The 14224-nt window shown below is 37.0% G+C and overlaps 1 protein-coding gene across 5 annotated transcripts in view; it reads right to left on the bottom strand.

Moving 5' to 3' along the window:
* The window catches only part of SULF2 (sulfatase 2), a 904152-nt gene that overhangs the window by 557571 nt on the left and 332357 nt on the right, over window positions 1-14224 (bottom strand). Inside the window, exon 4 of one of the 5 annotated variants that reach the window (XM_053690481.1) lies at window positions 9967-10081. The exons of the other annotated variants lie outside the window; for them this stretch is intronic. The gene's annotated coding sequence lies outside the window, so the exon portion shown is untranslated. The remainder of the gene's footprint in view (window positions 1-9966; window positions 10082-14224) is intronic. 5 annotated transcript variants of the gene reach the window in all.

The following is a 14224-nucleotide window of genomic DNA, read 5'->3' as shown; positions in this document are numbered from 1 at the left end:
AGTTTTCAAAAAGAGCTTTATTGTAAGGAGTCAAAGTGCACATTACATGATATCTGTAAGCAACGAACCATTGACAGTAATACAAATATGTCATATAACCAGTAAACATATGGTGAGTGATAAATAATATTTCTCAAAGTCCATGTGATCAGGTCCATTGGTTATCAAAATAGTGCAGCCCTGCAAGCCCTGTAAACTTATGAACCAAGTATAAAAGTAAATGATAGGCTATCAGTTCACATTACATGGTATCAGCAAGCATCTGATCTTTGATAGTACTACAAATATGTCATATAACCAGTAAACATATGGTGAGTGATAAATAGTATTTCTCAGAGTCCATGTGATCGGGTCCATTGGTTATCAAAATAGTGCAGCCCTATAAACTTATGAACCAAATATAAACATATATACAAATTACATATATTGAAAGAATGCAATGTAAACACATTGCAGAGTAGATGATAAGCTATCAGTTATCCACATCACATCCTTGTCCATTAGCAACAACAACGTCTTGAAGAAAGGACAACATTTTATTTACATAGCTACCGGTTACTGTTATGGAGATGTAGGGGCCAATACTAAGAATAAAGTAATTTCTGGCAAAATATAAATATGAAAGTGCAAACATAATTATTATTAAAGTGGGGGTTGCAGACAAATATGGAGATTCAGGGTCAAACTTTTACCAACATTAACTTTGCTCATGTATTTTCCAGGATTTGAGGGGTGCGACTACAGGAGGGGGAACTTTTTGGGGCCATTATGCGAAATACATTTAGCATAATAAAACTGTATTAACTGCGTGAGACATGTATTGAGCTAACCTATCATATGTATATGCTATGTTTTTCTTGCAACTTATAAATATAATACAGTCATAGTTATTATAGGGGGGTTGCTACCAAATATAATAACTCAGGGTCAACTGTTTACAAGCACCACCGTTGTTCATGCACTTTACAGGGTTTGAGGGAGGCAAACAATCATTTTACAGGGTCTGAGGAAGGCAGCCATAAAGAAAAAGCTTTTGGGGTACGCTTATACAAAATAATCTTAACATGAACAGATTTAGCTGAGTGAGATGTGTAATGTGCCAAATTTACATGTGGGAATGCTATGCTTTTAAGAGGATGCCTAGTAGTGGTACTTTAGTCCAGAAATCTCTTCAGCCTGTGTCAAGTTGTATGCTCCGTGAGGTTGCGGCTGGTATGCCGTTTATAATGTTATATGCTGCCTTGATCTCGTATGGTGCTGGTGGTAAGTGCACTTTGCGGGGACACAGTCCTAAAACGATAACGACTATCCCCAATTCAGAGCCTCTCTCCTCACCTGGCCTACTGTGCGGGAGGAATCGTGAGGCGGCATCTGATGTACCGTTGATACTTTCCAGCCATGCAAGTAGCCCCGATGTAACCGGCATTGATCGGGTATTGCCGTGGCGCAGCTCAGGGTCTTTGTCAAGCCATGTGCTGTATAAATTTCTTCCAGCTGCTCCGATGTCCTTCACAGCCCGCAAGCCAGCTAAGGCTTCCCCTCTGTTATAGATAAGGTGATCGGTCTCTCGGGGGACATTAGTAATTACTTGGTCTTCCCGTTGCTTTGGTAGGGTAGATAGGAGTAAAGGTCTCACCTCTATTATTGCTCCCCTCTGGGCTCCATTTTTTGTTCCGGGCGCTGCAAAGTACGGGTCTGGTGTGTCAGCGTGTAAATGCTTATGGCCAGCGTTCTCTGTAACGACTAGATAAGACGAGTTTTGGCATATCTTGTCAAGCAGACTATCCAGCCTAGCGAAACGCAGATTAAGTTCCTTTTCCAGTTCCAACTTCCAAGCGGTCGCCATTTTAGAATTGTCCGTCACCTGGTAGCTTGCAGAATAAAGATCATTCATGTTGCGAGCTTTGTAATGATATGTTAGTTTATGCAATGTTGCTTAGAAGGTCAGTAAGGCAGTCTCCCGCTGCCAGCACTGGTAACCCGGAGGAGCCGGGGGGGGTTGCTACCTGTGTGTAGGCCGCCGCCTTAGGTATTAAGCTTCCGAACTGTGTCTCTGTTTTCATCAATACAGCAAAGGAAAGTTGGGTTATGTTCTCCTTATGTTAGGCAACAATAGCTTGTGTCAAGGTTTGCTGTTAGAAACTCTAAATCGGCGGATTGAAGAGAGATCTTACAGAGCTGACAGTAAATGCGACTGGTTAGGTACGCCATTCGGACACGCCCCCATGGAAATAAATCTTATGTAAAAGTAAACCTAAATTTGTATCTGCAGATGTATGTAAATGTACACCAGCATAACTGTACACCAGTATAAATAAGTATAGAATGCAAGACCTCAACTTGCTACACACGTATAGATTGAATGTCATACATGTGTACATACATATACAACTCAGCTATTCCCAATAATTGATCAAATCATATTCAGCATTGAGTCCAAAAGGGACTTTGGTGGAAAGTTTAAATATCCACAACATTTCACGTTTCTCAAGAAGCTTTTGTCTATCCCCACCTCTTTTGGGGTGCGGTATGAAATCAATGGCTTGCCATCTAAGAGAAGAGGTCTCCTTATTGTGTTTAATACAAAAATGTTGGACTATAGGTGAAGATGACTTCCCTACTCTAATTGTGGATAAATGTTCCCTTATTCGAGATCTTATGTCTCGTGTCGTAAGTCCAACGTATTGGACATTACACAAAATGCAAGTAATGAGATAGATGACATACTGCGAAGTACAATTTAAGCAATAGTTAATATCAAATGTATGTTGGGTGACTGTAGATGTAAATGTGTTTGATATAGTGACATAGTCGCATGGTTTACACCTACTATTACCACATCTAAACATGCCTTTAGACGTGAGCCATGAACTCAATGTGGCTCGAGGACTGCTTAGAACCGTGGGTGATAAATAATTGCCCAATGTTTTGTTGCGGCGGTAAGAACATCTTATGCCTTCAGCCACACAGGTAATGAGTCTGTCATCTGCCACAAGGAGTTTAAAATGTTTCCTCACAATATCACATATTGCCTCATACTCAGTACTATAATCGGTTACAAAAGTAACCTTGTTGGACATCTGTTTCTTGAAATTGGTTTTTCTCCCTTTTAGCATAGATTTTCGATCCATACCCTGGACTTCACTTGCAGCCCTATTTATCACTTTTTTAGGGTAACCTCTTCTACCCAAACGGTCAAATAAATCTCCTTTGTGTTGTGAGAAACTTTCTTCTGTTGAGCAGTTTCGTTTTGCCCTGATTAACTGTCCCTTGGCTATGGAGTACATGACATTTTTGGGGTGGCAACTCTTTGCGTGTAAAACTGAGTTGCCCGATATGGGCTTCCTATAAATACACGTATCTATCCTGCCTGAGGTGTTACCCTTTAAGGAAATGTCTAAAAAGTTGATAGTGTCACTATGTGACTCTGACGTGAATTTTAAATTCAGGTTGTTTTGGTTGATGCTGTGGATAGGATAGAATGTGGATGCCTTTTTAAAACCCACAAATTTGTTAACACAATATTGCTCACTCATATCTATTTGGTTTTCCCTGGCCATTGCATCCAGAGCAATTACATCGCAGGTTTCTGAAAATGACAAATCATTATTCAAATTTACTCTGGTTATGTCATGGCCAGGTTCTCCCACAGGGATGGGTGCGGCATCCTGATTACTGTTAAAGAAATGTTTTTTTAAGTGTAATATTGCGGACTAAGCGATTTACATCCAACATGGTTTTGAAAAAATCAAAACCAGTTGAAGGTACAAAACCTAAGCCTAGGCTCAAAAGTTTAATCTGTGAATCACTTAACAATGTATTAGACAAATTGATTACACTGAGGGTGCATACTTATTGGTTCCCTTGGTTGTCCTCTGTGGATAACGGTTCTGTGTACTCTGTGTATTCCCTCCTCCCTTGGGATTCATTGGGGCTACTGAAAAAAACCTGTTCTTATTGGGTATTGCTACAATGAGAATTTGTAGCTTGTGTCTCACTTGACTCAATGCTGTTATGTGATGTCGGTATATATTTTTTTTTGTTTTTGTCCTTAGATTTTACAAAGGGTGCAGCTGCACCACTATTTGCTTGCATCCCATGTGTAACAGTATTTTTCAAGATACCTGGTCTTATTTCACTACGAATATCAGTGTCAGAGACATATCTATCTTCACCAGAATCAGCGTCACTGTCTGAAAATGTAACTCTCTGGCTACTGTTGGATCTATGATTTCTGTTGCGTGACCTGCCCCTACTCCTGTTTCTATTGTGTTGTCTACGAGTGTTGAATCTATGTGTCTTGTTCCATACATGAATGGTGTTAGTATCATAATCAGTTTTATCACGTAGGTATTTCACATGCTTAGTACTCATAACAGTTGATTTTACATTTGCTACAGATTTCTTTAAAACATCATCAAATCTGGGATAATCAATTTCATGTTTACATGTATTAAGCTCTAATTGAATAATATTAATGTTATCTCTAGTTTCATTTAACAATTTATTTTTATGGGATACCAAGAGAATCATTAATCTGACTGAGCATTCATCAAGTATAGTGTTCCAGTTATCCACAAATTCAGTGTCCTCTGTTTCAAAGGTGGGGTATTTAGAAATTCTCAGGCCTCTGGGTATCATTTTCATATCTAAATATTTCCCCAGTGTCCATATATCCCACTGAAGTCTGGTTTCCTTTGTACAAAGTTTGTCCATTTCCTGGAACAGATCTGTTAGTGCATAGTCAGATCTACTGGTAGAGAATATTTTAGCAAGTTCTACAGAGGGTTCATCTCTAGATATGACTGGCATCAATGAGTAAAATTGTGTGTCCTCCATGTTTGTGAAAATAACTTCCCAATACTCGACCCCTCAACCAGCAGTGCTGCCCAAAAGTACTTAATGCCAAAAAGAAAATGCCAAAGATGTGCTGGAAGAGGAGGGAGTAAGTGTAATGGCAAGTGACCTGTATAAAATATATAGCGGTCGCTATCCAAATTAGGCAGGAGAATAAATAATATAAGCAACCAAGTCCAGCAATATGAACAAAAAATGTCCAAAAGTGCAAAGTAATAGAGGTGTATTATAACTCGTATTCTGCTTTAGACATAGTGTCGAGAGATTCCCTCCAAGCGAGCAGAAAAACATTTAAAGCACCATAGCTGTAAATTGCTTGTGAGCACCAAGTACCTGTCGGCTTACCAGTTAGCCCCTACGAAGACCAGGCTCCGTCACGGATTTCAGGGAGAGAGAGAACTGCAACACTCTGTGCTGTTCCGTCTGCTTCGATCCACGCCGAGACAGTTAGAAACCGGAAGTCTCACTCTCACCACGTGATCCAATAGGACGCTGAGAAGAAGGGGGCTCGTCTTGCGGCTCGTTTTACGGCTGATCAATCTGGGCCATTATGATTGTTTGTGAATGAATGTCAATATGTCATGTATAGTTTGTAGGAGGCATGGCATGACAGCACAGTACAGTGTATATATATATATATATATATATATATATATATATATATATATATACTGTGTATATATATCCTGTATTAGGCTACAATGTGTGATTTTGTTAAATTTTGGGATGGTGGTGTGCCACAGGATTTTTTTAATGTAAAAAAGTGTGCCACGTAAAAAAAAAAGGTTGCAAATCACTGCTCTAACAATATAAATTGTGAAAATAAACTCTGTGTCCCTCCCCTGAACAAAATACTTCAACACAAATGAAGAGCTTGTAGCTTAATCAAGAAACCAAGGGTAAGAAGTTGTAGTCTTTATGGTAGTCCTTGAAATACAGTGTATAAAGGGGGAGTTGATTGAACTCACTTTAAAGGGCTCGATTTAAAGGGCCCTGCAGTCAGTATTTATCAAACCGCTGCTTCCCTAACCTCTTCTCCACCTCTTAGGTGGAGAAATTCAATCTTCCGGTCTCGTCCAACTTTGGAGATTTACAGCTCCTGCCCGTATGCGATTAGATGTGCAGGGTTTGGGATTGCACGCAAGTGCAAAATGGCACTTGTGTGCAATGTTAAATTCCACCAGCGGATTTCTGCCTGCCAAAGTCAAGCTGGGGCGATTATGTACGCCCCTGTCCGCCCTTAAATGATAAATCTAGCCCAAAGTAGCTTTACAGACAGCTTATTTATGTTGCTAATTATCTATTTCCATCCATTCCTTTATCTATCCAGTTATAATTAGTCTGCAGACATTATTATATGCCTGTAAATTGGGTTAGAGGTAAACCCAAATAATGGAAGTCCTGTGGAGAGGAGGCAACAATAGCTATAATCTAATCCACTGGTTTATGTTTTTAATATTTGTTGTAGTACACTTCAGCTAAAGTTTTTAGTTATGTTTACTTAAAGCATAGCAATCACACAGATAGAAACATAGAATTTCACGGTAGATAAGAACCAAAAAGGCCCATCAAGTCTACCCATATTACATGTTACTTTTTCCTTAGGATAGCCTTCTGCATGTCCCAGGCATTATTAAATTCCTTTACTGTCTTTGTGTTTACCACCTCAAACAGTTTATTCCATGAATCCACAACCATTTCTGAAAAAAAATGCTTCCTCAAATTTTTACTGAAATTGCTACCCTCTAACTTTAGATTGGGACCCCTTGTTTTGGCATTTATTTTTTAGTGAAAAATGCTTTCAGCTTCTATTTTATTAAGTCCATTCATATATTTGAAGGTTTCTATCATGTCACCTATTTCCCTTCTGTTCTCTAAACTATACATATTTAGATCATAGAGTCTTTCATTATACGTTTTAGATCATAGACCATTTGAGTAGCCCTCTTTTGGACAGCTTCTAGTTTAGAAGATAAATGTGTTTATTGTGGGAGACCAACATATAATTCACACTGTATTTAATGTAAACTGTCAGTTCCAAAAAACACACAGATTTTTATCCTATGTATTAACAGTATATGTGAAAGGTTGTCACTGCCAGGTGTCCTTTTTGTGGGAAATAAAATAATTTTGTCATTTAACCCCTTAATGACCGAGGACGTACGCCACACGTCCTCAGAAAAAAGGCAGTTAACGCCTGAGGACGTGTGGCGTACGTCCTCGGTTTGGAAAGCAGCTGGAAGCGATCCTCATCGCTTCCAGCTGCTTTCCGGTTATTGCAGGATGCCTCAATATCGAGGCATCCTGCAATAACAATTTGTACCCCTCCGGTGCAGAGAGAGCCACTCTGTGGCCCTCTCTACACCGGCCATCGATGGCCGCAATCGTTGGTGGGTGGGAGCTGCAGTGGGAGGCGGGTGGGCGGCCATCGATGGCTTCAGATACACAGAGGGGGGCAGGATCGGGGGCGGGAGAGTCAGGGGCGCGCACAGACACGCGCGCGTGCACGTGGGATCGGTGGGCGGGCGCGTGCACGGGAGGGAGCGGGTGGGAACCGCTTACACTACAGAAATAATTATGTAGTAAGTAGGAGGAAGAGGGGGAGTAAATGCCCCCAAAAACTAATCTAAGGGATCTGGGAGGGGGTGGGGGTAGGGGTTGGTCGTGGGGAAGCTACACTACAGCAAAATGTAAAAAAAATAAATACAAAAAGAGGAAAAAATATTGTTAACTGGGTACTGGCAGACAGCTGCCAGTACCCAAGATGGCCCCCAATAAGGCAGGGGGGGGGGGTTAGAGAGCTGTTTTTGGGGGGGATCAGGGAGGTTGGGGGCTAAGGGGGGATCCTACAAAGTAGCATATGTAAATATGCTAAAGATGTATTTTTTTTTTTTTTAAAAAAACTTTTATTTTAGTACTGGCAGACTTTCTGCCAGTACTTAAGATGGCGGGGACAATTGTGGGGTGGGGGAGGGAAGGGAGCTGTTTGGGAGATATCAGGGGGTCTGATGTGTCAGGTGGGAGGCTGATCTCTACACTAAAGCTAAAATTAACCCCGCAAGCTCCCTACAAACTACCTAATTAACCCCTTGACTGCTAGCCATAATACATGTGTGATGCGCAGCAGCACTTTGCGGCCTTCTAATTACCAAAAAGCAACCCCAAAGTCATATATGTCTGCTATTTCTGAACAAAGGGGATCCCAGAGAAGCATTTACAACTATTTGTGCCATAATTGCACATGCTGTTTGTAAATAATTTCAGTGAGAAACCTAAAATTGTGAAAAATTTAGCGTTTTTTTTAAATTGATTGCATTTGGCGGTGAAATGGTGGCATGAAATATACCAAAATGGGCCTAGATCAATACTTGGGGTTGTCTACTACACTACACTGAAGCTAAAATTAACCCTAGAAGCTCCCTACATGCTCCCTAATTAACCCCTTCACTGCTGGGCATAATACACGTGTGGTGCGCAGTCGCATTTAGCAGCCTTCTAATTAGTAAAAAGCAAAACCAAAGCCATATATGTCTGCTATTTATGAACAAAGGGGATCCCAGAGAAGCATTTACAACCATGTATGCTATAATTGCATAAGTTTTTTGTAAATAATTTCAGTGAGAAACCTAAAGTTTGTGAAAAAAATTGTGAAAAAGTGAACATTTTTTTTTATTTGATCGCATTTGGCGGTGAAATGGTGGCATGAAATATACCAAAATGGGCCTAGATCAATACTTTGGGATGTCTTCTAAAAAAAAATATATACATCTCAAGGGATATTCAGGGATTCCTGAAAGATATCAGTGTTCCAATGTAACTAGCGCTAATTTTGAAAAAAAGTGGTTTGGAAATAGCAAAGTGCTACTTGTATTTATGGCCCTATAACTTGCAAAAAAAGCAAAGAACATGTAAACATTGGGTATTTCTAAACTCAGGACAAAATTTAGAAACTATTTAGCATGGTTTTTGTTTGGTGGTTGTAGATGTATAACAGATTTTGGGGGTCAAAGTTAGAAAAAGTGTGTTTTTTTCTATTTTTTCCTCATATTTTATAAATTTTTTTATAGTAAATTATAAGATATGAGGAAAATAATGGTATATTTTGAAAGTCCATTTAATGGCGAGAAAAATGGTATATAATATGTGTGGGTACATTAAATGAGCAAGGGGAAAATTACAGCTAAACACAAACACCGCAGAAATGTAAAAATAGCCTTGGTCCCAAACGGACAGAAAATGGAAAAGTGCTGTGGTCATTAAGGGGTTAAGAAGCGAATCAGACATTTTATTTAAAATAGAACTGACATTCTTCAATGTTTAACAAATGTTACGTACCAGATAATCAGGGTGTCCAGCATCTTCCTATTAAAACCTGCATAATCCTACTAATAAGAACAATGATGTCCCTGGGGTAGAGAACCTGGAATGTATCCATATTCTCTCCATAGCAACACAGTTGTGCTTATTATCTGTTTGTTGGTCTAAACGCTCCAGGGCTTATGAGATTTCATCTTCATTTGTGCATGTCAAAAGCTTTAATGACATGCTATCTCTTACATAATATATGTTATGTAAATGTGCAAGTAGCACAGGATTTTTTTATTTTTTTATTACAGCAATCCCTTCTTCCCCATATATAAAACATTTAACATAAAAGATATTAAATTCCTTACTGGAACTTTTAAAGAGCTCCATTCACTTTAATTGGAATTGCCATTTGAAGTATATTGGAAGGCTTTGCATTGGGTTTTCTATTTCAAATACATTCAAAAACATTTTTTAAAATGATAACCGATTTAGATAACGCCTTTCAAACATATTTGCGTTGGAAAACTACCAGTTTACCTTACAAAGGAAATATTTGACACCATAGTCTAAGTCATTGTTTCTCAAGAATAGACTTGAGAACACACTAACAGGAGAAATTTTCATGATATATGAAAGAGATCACAGGTGAAATAAGCAGCTTGTGATCAGTAACCATGGTTATTAACCTGTTTTTTATCACCCAAGGCAATTTTAAAAATTTAACCTGTTAGTGTACCCTATGGACTGGAATTGAAAAAACACTGGTCTAAGCAAAAAACAAACTTATTTTACCAAATGTACCTCTTTATCATGGTGTCCTTTGTTGAAATGTAGGGCCCAGTTCTCTTAAAATGTTACTCAGGGAGTGTTACCCAGGGTGCTGAACTAAAAATGGACCACTCCGAAGCTCACATTCCTTCTTTTTCAAATAAAGATACCAAGAGAACGAAGAAAAATTGATAATAGGAGTAAATTAGAAAGTTGCTTAAAAGGACACAAGTCAAATTCAACTTTAATGATTCAGCTAGATCATGCAATATAAAACACATTTCCAAACAATTTACTTCCATTAAAGGGATAGTAAAGTCAAAATTAAACTGATGATTCAGATAGAACATGCAATTTTAAGCAACTTTCTAATTTACTCCTATTATCAAATTTTCTTCTTTCTCTTGGTATCTTTATTTTAAAAAGCTGGAATTTAAGCTGAGAAGCCGGCCCATTATTGGATCAGCCCTTGGGTAGCGTTTGCCGATTGGTGTCTAAATGTAGCCGTCAAATTAGCAAGTGTTACTCAGGGGCTGAACCAAAAATGGGCCGGCTCCTATGCTTACTTTCCTTTTTTTTTTTTTTAAATAAAGATTCCAAGAGAACTAAGAAAATTTTAAATAGGAGTAAATGAAAAAGTTGCTTAAAATTGCATGCTCTATCTGAATCATGAAGGTTTATTTTTTAACTACACTATACCTTTAAATAAAATATGCACAGTCTTTATATATTTACTCTTTTTGAGTCACCAGCTCCTACTTATATGCAAGAATTCACAGAACATACGTGCAGTATATGCATTTGTGATTGGCTGCTGGCTGTCACATGATACAGGAGGAGTGGAAATAGACATAACTTTGAAATGTCAGAAAAATATCTATTACTCATTTCAAGTTCAGACTTAGTGCTATTGAATTGTCTTTTTATCATGCTTTTATCGATTATGGAAATCTACTGTATTTACTGGTCCTTTAAAATTGCAAGCTTTATCTGAATCATGAAAGAAAAAAATTGGGTTTAGAATCCCTTTAAAGAGACATGAAGTCCCAAAAATGTTTTTGTTTTTTTGTGATTCAGATGGAGAATACAATTTATAAAAAAAAAAAATTAAAGGGACAGTCTAGGCCAAAATAAACTTTCATGATTCAGATAGAGCATGTAATTTTAAACAATCTTCCAATTTACTTTTAGCACCAATTTTGCTTTATTCTCTTGGTATTCTTAGTTGAAAGCTTAACCTAGGAGGTTCATATGCTAATTTCTTAGAACTTGAAGCCCACCTCTTTCAGATTGCATTTTAACAGTTTTTCACCACTAGAGGGTGTTAGTTCACGTATTTCATATAGATAACACTGTGCTCGTGCACATGAAGTAATCTGGGAGCAGGCACTGATTGGCTAGACTGCAAGTCTGTCAAAAGAACTGAAAAAAGGAGCAGTTTGCAGAGACTTAGATACAAGATAATCACAGAGGTTAAAAGTATATTATTATAATTGTGTTGGTTATGCAAAACTGGGAAATGGGTAATAAAGGGATTATCTATCTTTTAAAACAATAAAAATTCTGGTGTAGACTGTCCCTTTAAATCCAATATACTTCGATTATCAAATTTGCTTTGTTCCCATGGTATTCTTTGTGAAGAGATAGGTAGGTTTCTAGAGCACTACATGGCAGGAAATAGTGCTCTTACAAATTGATAACATTCTTGCAAACCTACTGCCATATAGACCTCCAGACAGGCGCATGCACATCCCAGCTTTTTAACAAGAGAACAAAGAACATTTGATAATAGAAGTATATTAGAAAGTTGTTAAAAATGGCATGCTCTATCTGAATCATGAAATAAAAAATTTGAGTTTAATGTCCCTTTAAATCTTATTGTCTATTGTAAATTAAACCTAAGTGGTTAAACTATTTTGTCATATTTTAATCGCCTTTTATGTTATTCTTTTAGCAGGTTCATCAATCATGTAAAATTATTTCTTTATTAATATTCCCTGTGAGCTATAAAGCTGTGCAGAAAGCTAATTAAACCATTTAATATAAAGCATACTTTAACTGGAAATTTAAAAGGTCACAATTTTTTTTTCCAAGACACCGACAGTTTAAATTAAAATTAAGCCTCCACATCAGGTCATGAATAACCAAGATAGGACCAATTGTAAGAGGACATTAAAGTCATCTTATATACTGTATGCATAATATACATAATCAATGAATCACTGCATTGCAAAATAAATGGCTTAAAACATATAAAACGGTCATTTGTTAAACCTTAGAAAAGTGTAGAGTATGTTTAGCTCCTCACTTGCCTGGCCGCAGCAGGGACGGAGATAAATTATCTCTTGCATTGATCAAGAAAACACTGTTTAGTATGTTGCAGGTTAAATGTTTTTATTCCTTTCAGATCCACTGAAAAATTAACATATATTACATATTTTTACATAGCATAATTAGACATTTTACGAGAATTACTGGGAATCAAATGTTCATTTTAACACCTCTTAAAGGAGATAGATAAAAGTCATCGGGAAAGCAGGCTAAAGATAAATGATGATATGCCTGGGTGAGCTTTCACATGACAATATTTATCAAAAGAAAATCAATTTATCTGTTTTCCTTTAAAAGTACATATACATTTTCCCTGATAGGTTAGTACGAAAGGAATATAAAATACCTTTTAATTATACGATTTGTCTGCAATCTTGCAATAAACATACTAAATGAGTGTAAAAACATTCTGAATACACTGTCATTTTTTGGTGCAATTTTCAAAAGCAAAATTTGTGCCCCTCCCAAAAATTTATTTATTTGGAGGATCAAGTTATGGCTTGCTACTGTAGTACTAGACAATCCTTACCACTGTCATTTTGTTAGCAAAACAATAGCTTTTTTATATCTAATCTGAACACCTCTGCTGAGGTAAATTCAGGTCATGTGCAGGCTGAAGTGTACACTTATAATGCTCAGGTTTGTAAAACCTACAATTTTCAGTCTTAAATTACAGATAAATATTGAATGTATACAGCTGTTTTACTACAGATAATTAAACAAATACTATTACAAGGTCAAAGCGTTTCATGTCATTTTAAAGCAACCCCATGAAGACAAAAGAGGGGAGAAACAAATCCTAGCTTAGGTTTTGTTTGATCTGTAAGAGATCCCTGTAAAAAAAGCAAATACATCCAACTGATAAAAAAATAACAGTCACTATGTACCACTTCAACTAAGGCTTCATTACACTCAATTCATAGCATAATATATATATATAATATAAAATACACACACACATTTAAGCACTGCATTGCAAAATACATGTTTTATAATAATTTAACAGTATCATTTTGCCAGTACAAATGACAAGGTTTTGTATATCAAGAGCAGTTCAGGTATATCAATGAAAAGTATTTTTTTTTCCACAAAAATATTAGATTTATTGATTGTTTCACCTGAATATTAACATCCAAATGTAAAATCTAATTAACTTCCAAGTAACTCTATGGGAATCAATATTTGATCTGATATTTAACAGTTACATTTGGTACATAAATAATAACATTTGAATAGTGGAATTAAAAGGGACAGTAATGTGAAAGTTAAACTTTCTTGATTCAGTCAGAACATGCAATTTTACCCAACTTTCCGTTATACTTCTATAATCTAATTAGCTTCATTCTCTTTGTATCCTTTGTTGAAAAGCATACCTAGATAGAGTCAGGAGCAGCAATGCGCTACTGGGAGCTAGCTGCTAATTGGTGGCTACACACATCTGATCTTGTCATTGGCTCAACTAATGTTTTCAGCTAGCTCAAAGCCAAGCATTGCTGCTTCTTCAACCAATGATATCAAAATAATGAAGATAATATACGTATATTTGAAAGATGATTAAAATTGTATGTTCTATCTGGATCATGAACAAAAAAAATTGCTGAGTTTTCTTGTTCCTTTAATGTCAAAGGGAACATTCCTTCTTCCTTTTCAATATAAAAATACATACACACACATATACACATTATATATATATATATATATATATATATATATATATATATATATATGATAAAGCATAAACAAGGGGCGCCAACATAGTGTAAATAGTATACACACAAAGATTAATGATAAGATGTACAGTAAACTACTCACAAAAGGAGTGGCACCTTAAATCAATAGGGTGCAAACAGGCAGGCTGACATTCTTAAAGGGCCACTAAACCCAAAATCTTTCTTTCATGATTCAGATAGAGAATAGAAATTTAACCCCTTAAGGACCAGCGACGTACCCTGTATGTCGC

Source organism: Bombina bombina, chromosome 1 (genome assembly GCF_027579735.1).
Source record: "Bombina bombina isolate aBomBom1 chromosome 1, aBomBom1.pri, whole genome shotgun sequence".
Lineage (NCBI taxonomy): Eukaryota > Metazoa > Chordata > Amphibia > Anura > Bombinatoridae > Bombina > Bombina bombina.
The sequence above is the reverse complement of the archived record's forward strand: the minus strand, read 5'-3'. Positions and strand labels throughout refer to the sequence as shown.